Below are 17,587 nucleotides of genomic sequence, written 5' to 3' on the forward strand. Positions count from 1 at the left end.
CAGGGCATCAGCTCCTTTCCTGGTTGTTCCTGCCTTTTCCCTGCCGTTGTTCTCTCAGAGTTCATTCTGCTGCAGGAGCACGTGTCTGATGGTCTTTAACTGGCAGGACTGAAGGAAGAGCCCCGCTGCTACCCAAACCTTGCCATGCAAACCCAGTGCACTGCCCAAGATGAAAAAGTGCTTTGAGACCTTTGTTCAGAGGAGACATTGTGAGGATAGGAAGTGTTCTCCTCCACCTCTCATCTGTAGGTTATGGACTTAATTGCAACAGATACACAGCTTGGGTTCTGAAATGGATTCCTTTTTTTCCATATGAGCCATAGGCAAAATGAGATTCCATACATTATAAGGGGATGATTTGTGACACAGGGTTTTACAGCAGCTGGCTCAGGCTGGCAGTGACCCCTGGCCTGACCCGCTCCAGCATTCCCACTGCTGTGGTGTGCATGTTGGACCACTCTCCTGTGTCCCTGCTCTGGTCCTCTGTTTGCCTGTGCTTCTGAAATGCACTTGCTTCCTGTCCCTTCTGCGAGGCCTATTGATCCTCTGGTGATGACATTAACATCCTCAGAACTGCCTGAGAAGGAGCTACCACATGCATTTATTTTTCCACTAAAACTCTAAGATTGGCTAATAACGTGCCTGTCAGCACCAGTGTCCTGCCTGCTCTGACTGCTTCAGAGGGAAATCTGGGGACCCATAAACAAATTCCTACCTCAAATCAAGGTCTCATCCTTGTTCCTGCTAAAATTCAGTTCATGCCCCTAAGCAAGAGGGTTATATTTATTCCAAATACTCAGTTTGCTTTTCCAAGTTGCACATCTCGATGCCTTTGCCATATATTTTGTTTTGACGTTAATGATTTCTTGAGGCCACAAGTTACAAAGGTTAATTGGGAGCTGTATGAGAAATTACTATCTGTATTTGCTTCCAATTTGCACTTTTTTTTCCCCTTTCCCCTGTCAGTCCCTCCAAGAGTGATGAGTGAGAAAAGCAGTGTTGGTCCAACTCCACTGAACCTTCACTTGGATGCTCCTGTGAAGGCCACCTTCAGCTCAAAGAGCCTGAGCCCTCTCTTCCTCTGTGTGGGTACCTCCTCCTACCCCTTTTCAGGCTTTTCATTCATCTGTGGTCACTTCATTAAATAAATAGCAGTGGTTTGGGTTTTTTGTTCTATTCTACACATGTGCTTTCTCCCCTGTCAGTGTGTCAGGCGTAGGTTTCCACTGGCCTGCAGGGATGTGCTGGCCTCTCCACACGATGCACCCCAAACATCCCCACTCAGTGCCCTTCCTGCCCCCGCCTGGGGCCCCAAGCCCCTAAATCTCAACATTGCTCTGAGATGGTGCATGTGGGGCCCTGCATGGCCCCGCCCTCGCTCCCCAGGGTTAGGGTTAGGGCACCCCAGGGGCACAGCCCGATGTGACTTCCCATCTCTGTGTTCACGTGTGCAGGCGCTGCCGCACCTTCTCTGGGAACAGCTCTAGCATTTGGTTACCAATTAAGTTGAAGCATTCTGGCCTTTTCCCATCCCCCTTTCATAGTGATGAAGGTTGAATTAGGGCTGGGTGTTTGGGATTGTTCCCTGGCCTCCACTGCTACTTTGCTGCCTCCTTTGTGGCCAAACAATGGGATTAATTTGGCCTTTGCCAGCCATGCTCAGCGCCAGCCGTTCCACTTCACTTGCGCAGCCGCCTCTCCCTTCCACAGCACCTACTCCCTGGCTCCTCCTGTTCTCTTTCCGTGTGTGGCGTGGAGGGTCACTCGTGGTTTGTTTTGTGTTGGTCTGGCAGGGTCAGGGGCCTGCCGGTCTCCTCCTGCTCCACAGGACCTGTCAGGCGAGGTGACCACCCGTTGCCAGGCGAGCCCGTCCCCCGCTGGCCGCAGCCATGCAGGGCAGCATCCCCTTCCTTCTGCACAAATTGGCAAGGACTAACCTTGTCATATCTAGTGCGGCGCTCACGGGCGCCTGCCTCCGAGGGGTAATCATGCAGGCATAAATTCGGAAAGTTGCTAAGCTATGAGCAGTCTTATGAGCATTAAAAGTGTCCTCTTTGCCAGAAAGGTCATTCATAACTTGGCTGCGCCGCTGATGTACAGTCAGTGATATTGATTGATTAATGTATAAAAAGCACCAAATCCATTTGCTTCTATGAAAGAGAATAAAGTGCAGTCGACTCTCTCTTTATTTTCACCTCATCCTTTTGTTTGAAGGACGTTTTTTTTTCTCTTTTTGTTTTGCCAGCTAGGTTTAAGGGGGTTACAAAAAGCCAGTTTCTGCCAAGTAATGCGTTCACAAAGGGAACATTGATTCACATCAGTGTCGCTTGAATTACCCTTAAAGGTTTGCCAAGGAGTTGTTCTTATATTAACCTTCTGTTCATCAAAGACAAAATAAATAAATAAGTCATAAAATCAGCTTCACTGCCCATGCTGGAGTTGGATGCAAAACAGGAATTTCTCCTATTCGGAATTTGTGCTCCAGGTGCTGCACCTTGGCCCCTCTCCCCAGGCTCTTGGCCTTTTCCCTCCTGCAAAGCTGCTCCCTCAAGGCCCCAGTCTGAGCTGGGACAAGTGTTGATGGTTTTAGAGAGGGGGGCTCCTGCAGGGGAGTATTTTTGGAAGGATGTTGTATAAAAAGTTCATTTAATCACTGCAAGCATAACTAGAATGATTTCTACACAGGACAGTGAGGCCCAAGGCATTCTGCCCTGGCCAGGGTTGGCATTCTTCTCATTCACCCAAGGTCTTGTCTGTTTTTCTGCACTTACTTGACCACTGGTAATTAATAATGTGTTGTTCCCATTTTCCTCTGGTTAATTCTGAAATAGGAGACACCTTGGTGCCCATGGAGCTTTGTGCAGCAACATCCCACCTTCCTCTCTCTCTGGGTGCACCGACATTGTCCATGTCCATCCCAAAGCACCCTCACCGCCTGTGTGGGCAGCAAGGGGCCGCAGGTGTCTGTTCTTTGGCAGGATGTCTGGCCCATGAGATCCAGAAGTGGCTGTCCTCTGCAGCAGGAGCTCTGTTGCTTTTCCTCAGTGCTGTTTAACCAAACCTCTGCATTTTCACTCAGTGCCTGTTCCAAAACTCTGCAGTGCCATTCAGTGACATTTCTTCTCCAGAGCAGGAGTTTCTTTGGCTTCACTCTGCCTATCAGGCAGCTGTGCCCATCACACTCATCCAGCAAACACAGAGCTTGCAAATCACCTTCCCTTGGAAACATCTCTGCACGAGCTGTCCCACCTGACTGTCACAAGAGTGACCAGCCATCCCCAGCACAAGAGTCTACGGCAGCCCTTGGGTTCTCCATGTCATTTCAGATAACCTGAGCCGTCCCACCACAAGGGATGCCCTCACTCATGGCTTCCAGCCTGGCAGCACCTGGTGGGCTCCTCGGCTCCTAAAGCACTGGCTTGGAGCCACAGGGGAGCTCAGCTCCGGAGTTCTGCTCAGACCCATGGAAGCACTGTGCTGGCTGCGGCATGAGCAGCCTGAAGTGCCCGTGACCCCATGCACCAGTGGTGTTCTGGTGGTGCTCTGCACTAGTGCATGAGCCCGCGGGTACCTGAGGTCCCACGAACAACTTCAGCACTGCCCACGTGGCACTTTTATTGCAGTGTCTCTTACTGGTGAAGAACGATGGTGATAACTCTGCCAGCTGTGAGGGTGCGTGCTGGGGTGAGCACCAAAAATGGCAGTGTGCAGGATCCCTGCGGGATGTTCCTCCCACAAGTTTCTCTGCCTACTTTGCCCGCGTGGTGCATGTGCTGTGGTGGGCCCTGGACTTTGTGCTGCCCGTTTCACATCCCCAAGGGGTAAACCCCCAAACCCGGACACAGCTGACAGCAGGGCTTGGCACCTGGTGTTCCCAGGAAAAGCCTTTTCCCCCGTGACTGCTGTACAATCCGAAAGGAGAATCATCCTATTTTTTAATCTTTTTCTCTGACTGTGGGAGCACTACAGCCGGCCGAGGCCCCCTCCCCCTCTGGCGAGGCAGTGAGGATTGGATCAGATGATACGGAGTGTGCATGCTGAGAATGAATCCATTTTCTCTCCTCCATCTCCCCAGAATAAATTAGAATTTGCCTGATTTAATAAAATGGCTTCATCTCTCTCTGCCATCTTTTCTATCTCCCATGCGTTTCATCCCCACCCCCACTGCAAAAGAATAGATCTCGCCTGTGCGGGTCCTGTTTGGGGCCATGCTGCGGTGCGTGGGGTTAGTCAGCACCGCACGCTCCGCCTGCCCAAGGGTCTGGCCAGGACAGCACAGGATTTGTCCCTGTGTCTCCATTTCCTTATAGTCCAAGGAGGTGGCTGTAATTGCTGTTGAGGTCAGTGTAATTTACTGTCCATCTGTCATAAACCTGCCCTCGCCAGGGATGTGACTGCCATGTAGAGTGTTTGGGGACAGGGAGGGGCTGGGGACAGGGATTATACAGCCCAGATTTGCCCCAACACAGTGCTCTGTAAGTAGTGTGTGTGTGTATGTGTGTGTGTGTGTGTGTGTGTGTGTGTGTGTGTGTGTCTGAGCGCGTGGAGCGGGGCTGAGCACTGCCACAGACCCCGAGGAGGAATTATTGTCCAAATTTAGGTGGTTTTGCTACAGCCAAACCTTTTTCTGTCGCCTGGATCTGGTGGTTTAATTCCTGTTTCGTAGGCTGATTTTTTCCTTTCCGTTCTGACACTAATTGCACCAGGCGCATTGGGAGTGGCGGCTGCTGAGCGGTACCAGCTAAATGTTAAGAAAGGTTTTAAAAACAGACTGAACTCTTCCTTAATGAGGCTCAATCGTGCTCTCCTCCGGGTGGTTTTGTTTTGCTGATCTGTCAGTTTTTCGAGGATTTAATTGCACTTTTTTCGTATTAGTCTTTGAAATGGGGCTAAGCAGCTTTCTCTAAAATGCAACACAAAAAGGAGAGATGCTTCCCTATTTTCTTGCTTTGCTTTCATCACTCCGGGATCATCATCTGCCACTGGCACCTGGGACCCTGCAGTAGTAAAGAATAAAATATGTAAGAGCATAAGTGAAGGGTGGGCTGCACTGCTATGGTGGCCCTGCAACTGGAAACCCTTGCCAGTGGTTCCGTTTGCCTCCTGGCTCCTCTGTCTGTCTCCAGCTGGGTTGCCAGTTACGCTACTCCTAGAAGACCTTCCTGATGCTGGGTTTATAGGGAGAAGTAGGAGGCAAAGGCTGAACTGGTTTGTCCAATGTAGCTCATTTCCTGCAGAAATGACACAAAAATGAGTCAGAACCAAGCAGTGCTGCAATGCTCTGGAATGGTTGTAGGCTCCTCGAGCAGTGGAGCTTGCCAGAGCCTCTGGAGGCCTCTGAGCCCAGGCCCTGCTCAGAGACAGGCCAGCCAGGGCTGTCTCTGCTGGGGTCTGAAGCATCTCCAAGGGGTGGAGACCCCCCAGCCTCTCTGGATCCCAGTGTCCCGCTGCTACAGTGCTGGGAGTCCAGGGCAGGGGTTTCCAAACAGATGATGCCGGGATGGGAGGAGGCAGGAGAGAGCAGGCAGATGTATCCATGAGGCTATTATCTTTATGGCATAGAGAAAACACATTTGAAGCAATCAGCATGGCATTCTTAATGGCTTCACTTCCTTGTGCTCTCCTCACGGGACAGGTTGCACAGCAGCCAGGGCTACCGGGGCTGTGCAAGCGCCGCCCCGCCACGCACTGCTTTTAACCAGTGCTTTGTTTTGCAGAGATGCACAAAGCTGCTGCTGAGTTTCCCGAGGATGCTGATGAACAACGGAGCAGTGAGAGCTCCAAGCCACACAGCAGTGACTCTCCTTCCTTAATGTGCAATTTATTTTTACATCTCTTTGCAATTACATATCTTTTTTTCCACTTTTTCTTCCCTTCCTCTGGCTTTGTTTCTTTTCCTCTTTCGCCTTTTTTCATGTTTATCCCTTAAATATTTCAGTCTCTTACTTCTAGTCTCAGCCTAACAAAGCATGTTTTCTTTTCTTGTTCTGATGCGTGCCTGCCTCCCTGTGAGCTCCCAGCACACCTCTCATGAGGATGTAAAATCTAAGAACCAGATCTTTGAGATTTCAAAATAAAATAAAAGTAAACTCTGCTTTAAAAACACTTTAGCAGGAAAGCCAGGCTAATTGTAAATCAATGAGTCTTAAAATGCAGCATTGATCTCCAGTTAGAAGTTTGAAGGGGAAAGCAGTAATTACTGTACTGAAGGTAGATTTTTTTTTTTCTCTCAGCAAGTTCTGGGCAGAAGGAAGGCTCATTAGGGCAGCACTTCAGAATCTGAGTAATTAGTTTAAAAAGTACTTTTGTGGTGTTATTCCCATGGCTAGAAATTATTGGAGTCTTCACAGATTTATAGTTCTGCTCTGATAAAGTTTGATTTATTATTGTGTTTGGTGGGGAATATCCTTCCTACACAGTCACTTGGGTGATGACCTGGAGTGGGGATCAGGCCAGGAAGGATTGCTGTGGGCATGTGGGGCCTCTTGCCAGCGGAGGAACCTCAGCCCAGTAGGATGGGATGTGAGGTCTTTGTGAACAAACTCTGGCCAATACTCCAAAAGAAAACAGAGCAGACATCTGGGAATCAGAACAGCGGCTCTTACTCCTTGTGAATGTTGTTGGCCTCCTGTCCAGTTACCTGCTAGTCCCTTCTTGCTCATGGGGGAGACAGCTCAGAAGATCTCTCAGTCTTTGTCATACCATGACCAGCTCTGTGCTGTTTTGTTGGGCCATTCCCTGTGCCCACCCTCCTCAGGAAAGCACGACTGGTCTGGCAGGACTGTCAGGCTCCCCTAAGCCCATGGCATTTCTCCATGGGTTTTCCAGCTAATTCCTCCCATGAGCAGTGTGATCCTGCTCTCCTTTTCCAGGCTGAGGCAGAGGAAGTGGCTGCAGGCACCACCTGGGATGTGGGTGCAGCCTCGTGTGATGTGGTCTGGGTTTGCTCTGGAAGGTGGGATAGAGCAGAAGTATCCAGGGCTTATTCCCTTACAAAACTATGCTAATTTGGGGAACCGACCCTGGAATTAGCATTGATCCATGTGCAGGAAGGCTTTGTGGCATGGGTGGTGAGCCCATCTGTACTTGGGGAGCGGGTTTGTGCTCCTGCCAGTCTCCCCAGTGTGTTAAATTGGGATAGTTGCACAGTCTGACTTGTCAATCCCATACCTCTTGCCGTGGCTGTTCCTACTCACCAGACTCGATAAATATTTTCACAGAAATTACTCATTTTGCAGGGACTGCCATAGATCTGATTCTGGAGGGAAGGAAAGGGGAAGGTCTCTGGAGGCAGAAAACCCTTGTGTGGCAGAAAGCCTGCTGGGAAGTCAGCTCAAGAAGAATTAGAAACCCTTTAAATAAATGCTTACTTGACATGACTCTGTCTCCCCCAGTCTAACAAGCAGGGAAGCGAATGGCAGCCGCTGGCCAGAAATTGATTGCATTAATTGATATGCCAATAAGAGAGCTTGTTACATCCGCCATTGGTTAGGAGGCCGGCTAACAAGTCCCGCTGATCAATGGAACCAATAAAGATTTCATCCATTAATGAGCAACATGGTAATTAATGTTATCCATAAACCAATTAGCCTGGGTAGCTAATGTGCTGGTTAGCACAGTGAGTGGTGGAGCCATGGGTGGGCACAGGCCGGCTCATGCACAGGGGACATCACCTCCCCTGTATGAAGGAGACATCATCACCTCTCTGGTGTGGAGGGGACATCGCCTCTCCAGTGCCACCATGGGGCTTGGAGCAACAGCCAGCTCACTCTGGGCCTCCCAGAGCAAGGGAGCTGGGAGGGTGGCTGGTGGGATAGGTCACATCGCTGGAAAGGGGCATGCTTCTCTAGATTTTCAAGGCACTTTCAGCTCTTTCTTTCATTTTGGAACCTTTGTGTAACACACGGGCACCTTTCCCACTTAGATGTTTTTGGAGGTGCACAGGTTTCTGTAACTTGTGTTCCATGGTGTAAGGCAGCATTTGGGTTCTTACTCTGTTGCTGGGAAGCTGCTGGAACCTCTCGAGCCCCCACCAACCGCAGATGCTGCTGTGCACAGCCCTGCACCGGGCTTTCCCCACACCGCCAGAACCAGTAACAGTGTTAACACAGGTAAACACAGCGTGAAGGCTGCTGCCTAAATCCACTTGCCAGGGGCTTGCCCCAGGTGCCAGCACCACTATGGCATCAGGACAGTCCATAGGGATCAGGACAGGAGGTGCTGGAGCAGCCGCAGGCCCTGGGCAGCATCAATCCCACAGGCTCCACCGTGGAGTTACCTTGGATTGTTGGATATTGACCCTGGGAGACCCCTTGTGGATTCCCTAATTGAAAATTAATACCAGATCAATGCCATGGGCAATTTGCATATTGATCATAAACAACTTTGAAGGCACCAAGTGTGTGTCGAATCGATAGAGCTCTCGAGCAGGCTGCAGGGAGAGTGTCCCCGTGCCGGGCGCCTCGGCGGCTCATGCCGGAGAAGCTTGGTGAAGGCGGTGGAGGTGCTGGAGCATGGGTGGTTTGCACCAGACTGGAGTCACAGCATGGAGTTCACAGCCTTTTCCTGTGGTTCCCTTCGGAAGGGGAAGGATGGGAACGGCTCTTTGTTTGCTTATTTTAAACCAAATGGCCACAGCCCAGAGGCATCCCAGGGAGTGGGGGACATCACCCTGTCCTGGGCACACAGCCCTCCCTCCCCACCTGCCACATGCAGCCTGACACCTGCAATAGAGAAGCAGAGGCACTGTTTTTCTGAGGACATCAGAAGGGAACTCAGCAGTGATTTTTGCCTGACATTTTTGTCTTACATTTGCTCTGTGAGGGCAGTATTTAGACCCTTCTCTGTCTGCCCAGGACATTCACCAGTTATTTCAGAATGGCTTTGGGCTGAAGGCAGCAAATATTTTGTGTCAAACTCAAATAAAACCTCAAAAACTTAATCTGAAAATCTGTAACTCATCCTTGGAAGTTTCTGGCACAGAGGGATCCCTGTGGGCAGGGAGATAAAGCATATGGACAGGCACTGCATTACCTGCCCCTCTGCACATGTGTGTGGTGCAAGGCAGTGCCTTGGACCCTGCAGGGGAACCACCTCTGGCCTGGCCATAGACAGAGCACAGGGAGCAGAGAGAGGGCAGGACTGGAAACCCACATCCCAAAGTTGCCACTTATTTTAGGAGCAGCCGGCAGCTCCAGGAAGTCGCTGTGCATCTGATTAGCGTGTTACGGAGCTTTCATTGACTCGGCTGTGCTGTGCTGATGAACTGAGGCTGGGGACAAGCGCCTGTAATTGAGAGAAATAAATTCTTATCACAGGCCTCTGCTGGAGTCACCACCTGTGCATGCGCCTTGCTCCAGGTTCCAGGAGTGGATCCAGTCCCCAGAGCACCTGACATGCCCTTGTTAGTGGGAAGGAGCCAGGCTCAGGACTGCAGACACCAAGCACCATCCTGGGATGGCTGAAAGGTTCTGTCCACCCAGTCCACTGGCGTGGCCCACCTGGTGCTACCTCCCTGCTTGACCACAGGCCAGCAGCTTGAGAGCCATCAGTACCCTCAAGTGTCTCCTTGGGAGCTGCTCTGTGCTCTTCCCTTTTTCTTGATCCTCTGTGTTTCACTTGGGAGCTGGAGCAGCTGTTCTCCATTCTTACCTGAGATCTGATGACAAGCGGAAGATCCTTTCCTGATCTGTGTCAGGAGACATGGGCATCACAGAAGAAAGGGTTTTGTGATGCTGCAAAAGAAATAAGAATGAAGGTATAGTTTCTCTGAAAAGAAACCCATCTGCTGTTTTAAATTAAGAGGAAAAAACAGAAGTCCAGGGTCACAGGGCTCTGCAGCTCACTGTGGTGCAAGGCTGCAGTGGGCAGCCCCGTCCCCACTGCAGTGGGGCTGTGCTCGGGTTCCCTTGGCTGCTCGCAGCCCCTGTTATTTTGCCAGTTCTCGGGGCCGTGGACAGACTGCCTCAGTGGGTGCATGCGGCAGTGGGGAGGTGAGTGGAAAGGCTTCACTCGACATTCCCTGACCTCCTAGTACAGCTGAGTGCTGGAGAGGCAGCACTGAAATTGCAGTCGCTTTCAATTACCCAAAGCCAAGAGAGGTGGAGAAAAAGGGGCTGTTGGCTCCAGGAAACTGAAGTCGCTGCTGCTGAAAGCTTGTTAGTACAAGGGGAAAAGCAATTACTGACATTTTGCCAGTGCCACTAACCCAAACCCAGGGAGGAACAACCCAGGCCAGGCTGTGGCCATCCCTGCCATGCAGGGTGATGTGAGACGCCTCAAGCATGCCCTCAAGGACAGCTCCATGGCTGTGGAGCTGTGGGGTGTCTCCCCTCCCTTTTCTCTTCAGCAGGTGTTGGTTGTGCATGCAGGAGCTCACCTGTGTTACCTGCTCTCTTCTGCACCAGCCCAAGTGGTGTTTGGTATCGAGAGCTTTGAGGGTGCTGGCAGAGGGGCTGGGAGAGAGGTGGTGGCATGGGAATGAAGACTCCACAGGCTGTCCACTGACAGGACTGGAAGTGGGGCTCTGTCTTTGAGGGGCCGCCTCGCTGCCATGGCCTCTGTTCTTCAGCTGTTCACACCAAAAACTTTGGTACTGCAGCTCTGCCAGGCTGGTTTTTCTGCCTGGTGAGCCTGCACAGGTATTGTGCTTGTGCTACCAAAGTGTCTGTCCAGCCTGCTGCGTGTATTTGTCCTGTCCTTCTCAGGGCTCCTGGGGATGCTCAACTCCTAACTCCAAAGTCCCCTTAAAAGCTTAAAGGCTCTCTGCAGACATGACTTTGGTTGCCACTACAGTGACCCCGATGCTGGTAGTCTGAGCATCCCTGCTGGCTCCCTCCCACCTTCCTCAGAGTCACAGAACCATTTAGGTTGGACAGGACCTCTAAGGTCATTGAGTCCAACCTTTGACCAGTCAGCACTGTGTCAACTAGACCATAGTGCTGAGTGCCACATCCAGTCGTTTCCCTCAACTGCCTTTGCCTTGAGGCAGCAGCATGTCTGGGGGTGATCCTCTTTCATTTTTTATTATATATATTATTTATGGCCATTTATGATTTCCCATGTTTGGGGATATTGTTACTTCATAGAAATGAGGTCCAGGAAGAGCCTGCCAACACGGCACTGGGATCTAGTCAAGAACAAACCGACCAGACCATGGGTGTCAGACCCTCTAGGACTCACCCCATGTACAAACCATCCTTAGGGACATTCACTTAGAACTATTGGTCTTTTTTCCATGTTCTTTGTAACAAAAAACTTGCCTCCCTGGGGACAAGAAGTGACAATTTGCCGTGGACACTGTACCCGGCTGTGGACCTGCTCCCCTGCCCTGGATCAGCCCCACCACTTTCCTCCACTGCCCCATGTCTGTGTTGGGAACTTGTGGTACCACAGGCTGCAGGGATATTTTAATTGTCCGTTAACCAGGGCACTGCAATTACGGCTTTCCCAAGTTTTTAGCTGAGCTTAAAAGAACTCCAAACATGCTGAGATGGGGAAACAGTTGGGGAGGGGGAGAAAGAGGGTCAGCAAGACATTAATTAACTTTTCCTTGGAGCAATACCATGGAGAGGGAGAATAGAGTAGCAGTTGTAGGACTTGTATATTTAAAGAAAAAACAGAAAGAGGACATTTTAGTGTTTCGTTTAAGTGTGGTTTGTGAGGATGATGGGTTAAAGTTGTTAGGAGCTCTCCTGTGAATATTCAGCCCCTAAGGCTAAGCGTGAATTAATTATAGCTCATTTTTGTTATAGTTACAGTGTTCTCAAGATGTACCTTGTTGCGAAGTTGCTAAAGTTGGCTACTAACTTTGGTTTGGCATTGGTGCTGGTTTTGTTTGTGGACCTCTGCAGTTTTTCTGAAGTGAGCCTATATTCCCAGTGAGCACAAAGCATCTCTTGCTCTGCTGGCATGGTCTGCTGAGGGCCTGCAGTGCTCTGCTCTGAAGGAACAAGTGACAGGATAAGGAGAAATGGCCTCAAGTTGTGCCAGGGGAGGTTTAGGTCATGTACTGGGAAAATCCTTTCTTGGAAAGGGTTGTCCAGCCCTGGCACAGGCTGCCCAGGGCAGTGGTAGAGTCGCCATCCCTGGCAGGATTTAAAACCCACGCCGATGTGGTACTTGGGGACATGGGTCAGTGGAAGCCAGGACAGCGCTGGAGGAGCAGTTGGACTCAATAATCTTAGAGGGCTTTTCCAACCCAAATGATTCCATGGTTCTACCAAACCTGCCATTGTCTGCTCAAGCAGTTCCACCATGTGTCTTTAGCAGAAGGCCAGGGTTGCCTTCCCTCACAGAGTGGGGCTGGGCACCCATCCCCCAGGCACCTTTGCTGTGCTCCTGCCTCGGTACCTCTGCCACCCAACTCGTGCATCCTCTTTCTCCCATAGATCCCCTTTGTCTCTGGACCCTTGTCCCGCAGGTCTCTGTGTGGAGACTGCTCTGTCCTCTCCCTGCAGACCTGGAGCTGGAGATGGGCTCTTTTGTTTTGCTGTTTGATCTGTGGTTGTGTTTTTGCATGCATCTCCTTTCCAGCTGATTCCAGTTTGCAGCTAGGTTAAACTGTGCAAAATACTGTTTAAAAGAAAAAGAGAAAGGAACTTGTCAAGATGCATTTGTTAGATCACGTTTAAAATGAAACAGAATTGAAGGTAGTTTTTGTCCAAGAAAGGGGAGGCTGAAAAGCCGTCAAGCCGCAGGAGAAAGCCCCTCCTTTGTTGTCCTCCTGACATTGAAGTGTAATTTTTCATGGTTATTTGGACTGGAAAATGGGGGGAAAGGGAGAGATGGGCTTGCGATTATTTCCCATAAATGACAACACAATCACATCACGCTCCACTACAAACATACTCAAGGAATTTGCCTTTTTTTTTTTATATTTCATATGTGAAAATAACAGCAACCTTTCTAGTGCTGCTGAAATTAAAGGGGGTGAGTCCCCGTTGGGTTTCACTGGCTTAAAATACAGCCCAGTTTGTGAAAAACATGGACAGCCTTGTTCCCGGGGAGTGGGAGAATGGCAGTGCTCTCCCAGGGAAGGGGTTCTTGGTTGTGCATGCTCCATCCCTGGGTGTGTTGAAGGCCAGGTTTGATGGGGCTTGAAGCAACCTGGTCTAGTGGAAGGTGTTCCTTCATATGTCAGGAGTTTGAAACAAAATGGTCTTGAAGGTTGCTCCCAAGCCAAAACAATTCTGTGACTCTCTGATATCTATGTCAGCTGAGCACGCCATAGTCAGCAGTTTCTGTTTGTCAGTGAAAGCAGCAGAGGTGCTCTGGCCATGCTCTGGAATGGAGCTGTCTGGGAAATAAGTGTCATTAAACAAAGGTACATGTAGTATTATATTGTTTTTCCTGCAGCCCTTTGTCAGGTGGGACTCATCCACCAGCTTTGCATCCAGGCTGGAGCTCCGTGGCATTCCTCTCGTAACCTTGCCTAGTGCTGGCTTTGCACTGTTTGGAGTCCTGCTCTTCCTTTCAGGAAAACAGTAGGAATGAACAAGCTGATGCAGAGTAATCCCGTTAGGAGCTGGCACAGATGGTATTGCAGCACATACATGCATCCATAGCGGGAGCTGAAGTCAGACCCCCACCTGGGCTCTACCTCTGCTCTGTTACCACAGCAGAGGGCACTGGGCCCATGGGCATGGTGTGAGGTGGGACTACCCTCCCTGTGCCTCTGTGACCCTTTCTGAGTCAGCTGCACCAGGCCCTGCATGGTGACCCTGGCGCAGCTTGGGGACAGCTGAGCTCATCCTGGGCTTCCAGGATGCAGGAGGGCATCGACCCACTGTGGACCTCCCTCCTCCTCCATGTGAACCCAAACCTCTCTACCCAGGGCCCTGGGGGACTCAGTTTAAAGTGGTTGCAAGCAGTTGAACTTGTGACTCAGGCGGGTTGGTGGGCGCCGGCGGGGCAGCCCCTCGGCAGCGCAGGGCGGTGCCAGCCCTGGTCCGTGCCCGCAGCCGCTGTGCACGGCCAGCCCCTCGCCCCCGACAGCCGCAGCCTGCAGCAGCCAGCCAGCCCTCAGTCCTGCCTTTCTGTCGGCTTTTTTGGCTACTTATCCTGAAAAGGGGAGCGTCAGAGATTCTTTTTGTTCCAAAGGAGAGACCCTGTGTACAATTAAAACTTGTTTCTGGTAAACCTCATTCCAGGAAAGATGAGCTTTTAACAAAAGGCTTTTGACAGCTGCAGGGTATTTCATTTTTTTAATGCCGAATGAAAAATCAATACATTTTTCTAGGTTATACATATTCAGAACAGGCTTGATATTTCCATTATAATGGAAAATGGGTGTCTGCACATCTCGCCTGTCAGAGCTGCACCGCCACATTTTCCAAGCCACTGCTAAATATTTCAAACCTGATTTGATTGTGGTTCATGACAGCTAATGTTTCTCAGCTCTCGAGCCTGCCGGAGGGTGGAGAGGCAGCGCACGCTCTTTCCCATGCCTACATTTCCACCACCAAAGAAATGCCCTTTATCCCTTCGGATAAGAGCTCTGGGTTTGTTAAGGAAAACCTGGTTGGGAAAAAGAGAGGTGAGAGGTCTTGGGCTGTTCAAGCCGGTCTGGATCCCATCAGCATTTGCCGACTTCTCCAGCTCTCAAACTTCCTGGGTTTGGGAAGGGACAGACCTCAGTGGTGTGATCCTGTGCAATTGCGCACAGCAGTTTGGGTACATTTTGGTGTGTGACTGAGTCAAAGGTTCCCTGACCTCTGCAGAAGTCAGATACTTGTGATTTTCCAGACTCTTCTCCTGCTCTTCCCCCTCCTCTCCCCCCACCCCCCCCACTTTGTGAATGGTTTAATTTTAAATTAAAAGGAAATACTGCTCTCTAAAATGATTTATTCATGAAGGAAGCAAAGACTCTGCCTAGGATTTTGCATGGGACAGGTGGGTTGGGATGGAAGAGCAGCTCCTTTAGCTGCAGGGGCTACAATTCCTTGCTCTCAGCGTTGACCTGAGCCCTGGCAGTTGGAAAATTCCTTTTAAAAGTTATTAATAAAGCACCATGGATTCAGGAATGAAGCTCTGGCATGGGAACCAGTGCGCAGTATGTGTTGTTTGGATTTCCCGGGAGCATGATTCCCCCATACAAATCCCACAGCAACGGCTCTTGCACCTTTGGAGTCCCAACAGCATGTGCAGCTTTTGGGAGGAGGGGTCAGGTAGTAGTGAAAAGGTCACGGTGGTTTGGAAGTAAATTCCCTGTGTCTTGCTGACCACTACTCATTCAGCCGCAGGAGCTGGTCTTGGGGTGGTCTGCACACTCTGCTGCAGGTGGGTCCTGTGGGTCATTACATGAGGACAGTGGTGGGCTCTGGTCGTGTGCAGCGTGACACCGGTTTGCAGTGGCAATGGAAGCTCCTTGTGGTGTGCAGTGGATTGAGAGGAGGAGCAGATCTTCCCTACCAGATATGCTGCTGGCCTTGTTCTCGCAGAGGGATGCCCCAAAGGAGTACAGGGGATGGATGGTTGGGTGCCTTCACACAGGTGTTTGCTTTCCAGACCTGCGCTGCACCCTCAAGCTGCTGCTGTGGCTCACCAGCCGCGGAGAGTGTGGGCACAGACCTTTCAGGAGCAGGAGCTTTGCTGCTTTTACTGTCAGTGCTGAGCTCTGCTTGGCAGAAGGTGGGTCAGACATGGGTGTGGGCGTTGGAGGCAACTTCTCAGCTGGTCAGACCCCAGTGCAGCACACAGAACCAGCTCAGGGGTGGCTGTCCCCACCTTTTCTGGGCTCAGTGGGAGCACTGGTGGCTGTGCCACAGGCCACACTGAGCATGATGAGCAGAGCAGCCTCAGCCTTCCAGAGAAGTCTGCTGGAAGGGGATCACGAGGCAGATGGAGTTAGCGCTTCCCCTTCCCTGGGGCTCTGTGCCAGAGGCCCTGGCAGCAAGGAGATGAGCTGGGATGGTACCAGGACCCTACCCAAGCTGGTTCAGAGCCTCTCTGGACAGGTGTGCTAGACTCCATTCCCTTCCCATCCTGCTTCAGAAAAATTACTTTTCAGAAAAAAACCAGCTCAGGGTGGAGCAGGAGGAGGGTTCGCAGCTGGATCTGCTCCCTGCCCTCTGCCTGGTGCGGGCTGTTGAGCCAGGAGCAGTTTGTGTCCTCAGAAAGGAGCGTTCCTGGCACAGGGGCTGTGGAATGCTCAGTGCCAGAGATGTGGGGGCTCAGTCCAGGTTGGCGGTGGATGGACAGGAGGAGCTGCAGCCCCGGCTGTGCTGGGGACTTGCTGTTTGTAGCCTTGTTTTTTAATCATTTTCTCCCATTATTGGTATTCATAGCTCACATTTTTCCGGTTACTGTCCGCCTGGGCTTTCATCCATTTTAAAGAGCTATTTTTTCCCTTGTTGATGATGATGATGGTATAAAGACAGATGGTGTAACTGCTTATGAATGTCCTATTTTATTCCCCTCGAACCAGACAGCACACTGGAAGACACGTATTATTTCCACATGCTCAGGTTAGAGCCCAGACAGCGGCGGAGCCTGGCTCGCCCTTCCTCTTCCTCCCATGCCGATGCTGACACCTCCGGGTCGCAGCCGGGAGTGCCGCTGCGCCAGGCGCCCTTTGTTGTTCAGCCAGGCCGGGGGGCTCTGGGCCGGGGGGCTCTGGGCCGGGGGGCTCTGGGCTGGGACTGCGTGGTGGTGGGGCCGGGACCAGGGCAGGGGGTGATGGGCCATGGGTGATGAGCGGTGGGTCATGAGCTGCGGGCCATGGGCAATGGGGGCCATCTCCTCGTGGTTCCAGGGGGGCCTCAGAGCACCTGAGCCAGCAGAGAATGGTTAAAATGATGATTTAAATTAAATATAGAAAACCCATTAACAAAGGTTTTTAATAAAACCAGCTAAAATCTGCTTCCACAGCAGCTGCCCAGCTGAATGGACACTCTTGCCCTGTGTGAAGTGGTTTGAAGGCACTAGGGTGGTGGGGTTGGGGTGGGGATGGTTTGTTGTGTTTTTTCCCTGGAGTGGAAAAAAGATTGGAATTTTAATTTCTGAAATGTGAACCCAGCTGCTGGTTTCACAGCCCTTCTCCCAGTAAACTTGAGCGCTCCGCTCACATGGCAAACTGCCCATCTCACCCCTCCACCAGTGATGTGTGCCTTTCTACATGTTGGATGCCTTTGTCAGCATTGCCACCCATCTCCCCTCTCATTCCCAATTTAGGCTGTCATATCCTCAAAGGGCACTGCTAAGTATCTGCAAGCTGCTAATATATATTTTTAATCTGAGTTTCTGGCCCTGTCTTTGTTAGGAGGAGGATGGGGGTTGGTGCCTGAACCAGTTAGGTGGTTCAGGTAAATCTCAGGATAGCATGAGTTCATGGGGTTTACCATGACCAGGTAATGCGAGTTAAAATTTTAAACTGTGCTGCCTAAAAATGGGTACAGTGGTCTAAAAGTGCCCTTTTTAACCCGGTGGTGGGGTAACCCCTGTCAGTTACCAGGACTGTACATTAATACCCATGATAGTAGGTGATAATGTGGCTGCTACACCCTGGTGTAAGCGCTCTCACTCCCAGTGTCCCACCTGATGAGGTGCCTTGGAGTGGAGCTGCACCACAGCGGGTTGACACGCTCTG

At 51.0% G+C, this 17,587-nt stretch overlaps 1 protein-coding gene across 2 annotated transcripts in view; it reads left to right on the plus strand.

The window, feature by feature from the left end:
• ZFHX3 (zinc finger homeobox 3) overlaps positions 1–17,587 on the plus strand; it is a 125,977-nt gene that overhangs the window by 78,735 nt on the left and 29,655 nt on the right. The window lies entirely within an intron of this gene.

This window comes from Coloeus monedula (genome assembly GCF_965178545.1).
Source record: "Coloeus monedula genome assembly, chromosome: 13".
Taxonomy (NCBI): Eukaryota; Metazoa; Chordata; class Aves; order Passeriformes; family Corvidae; genus Coloeus; species Coloeus monedula.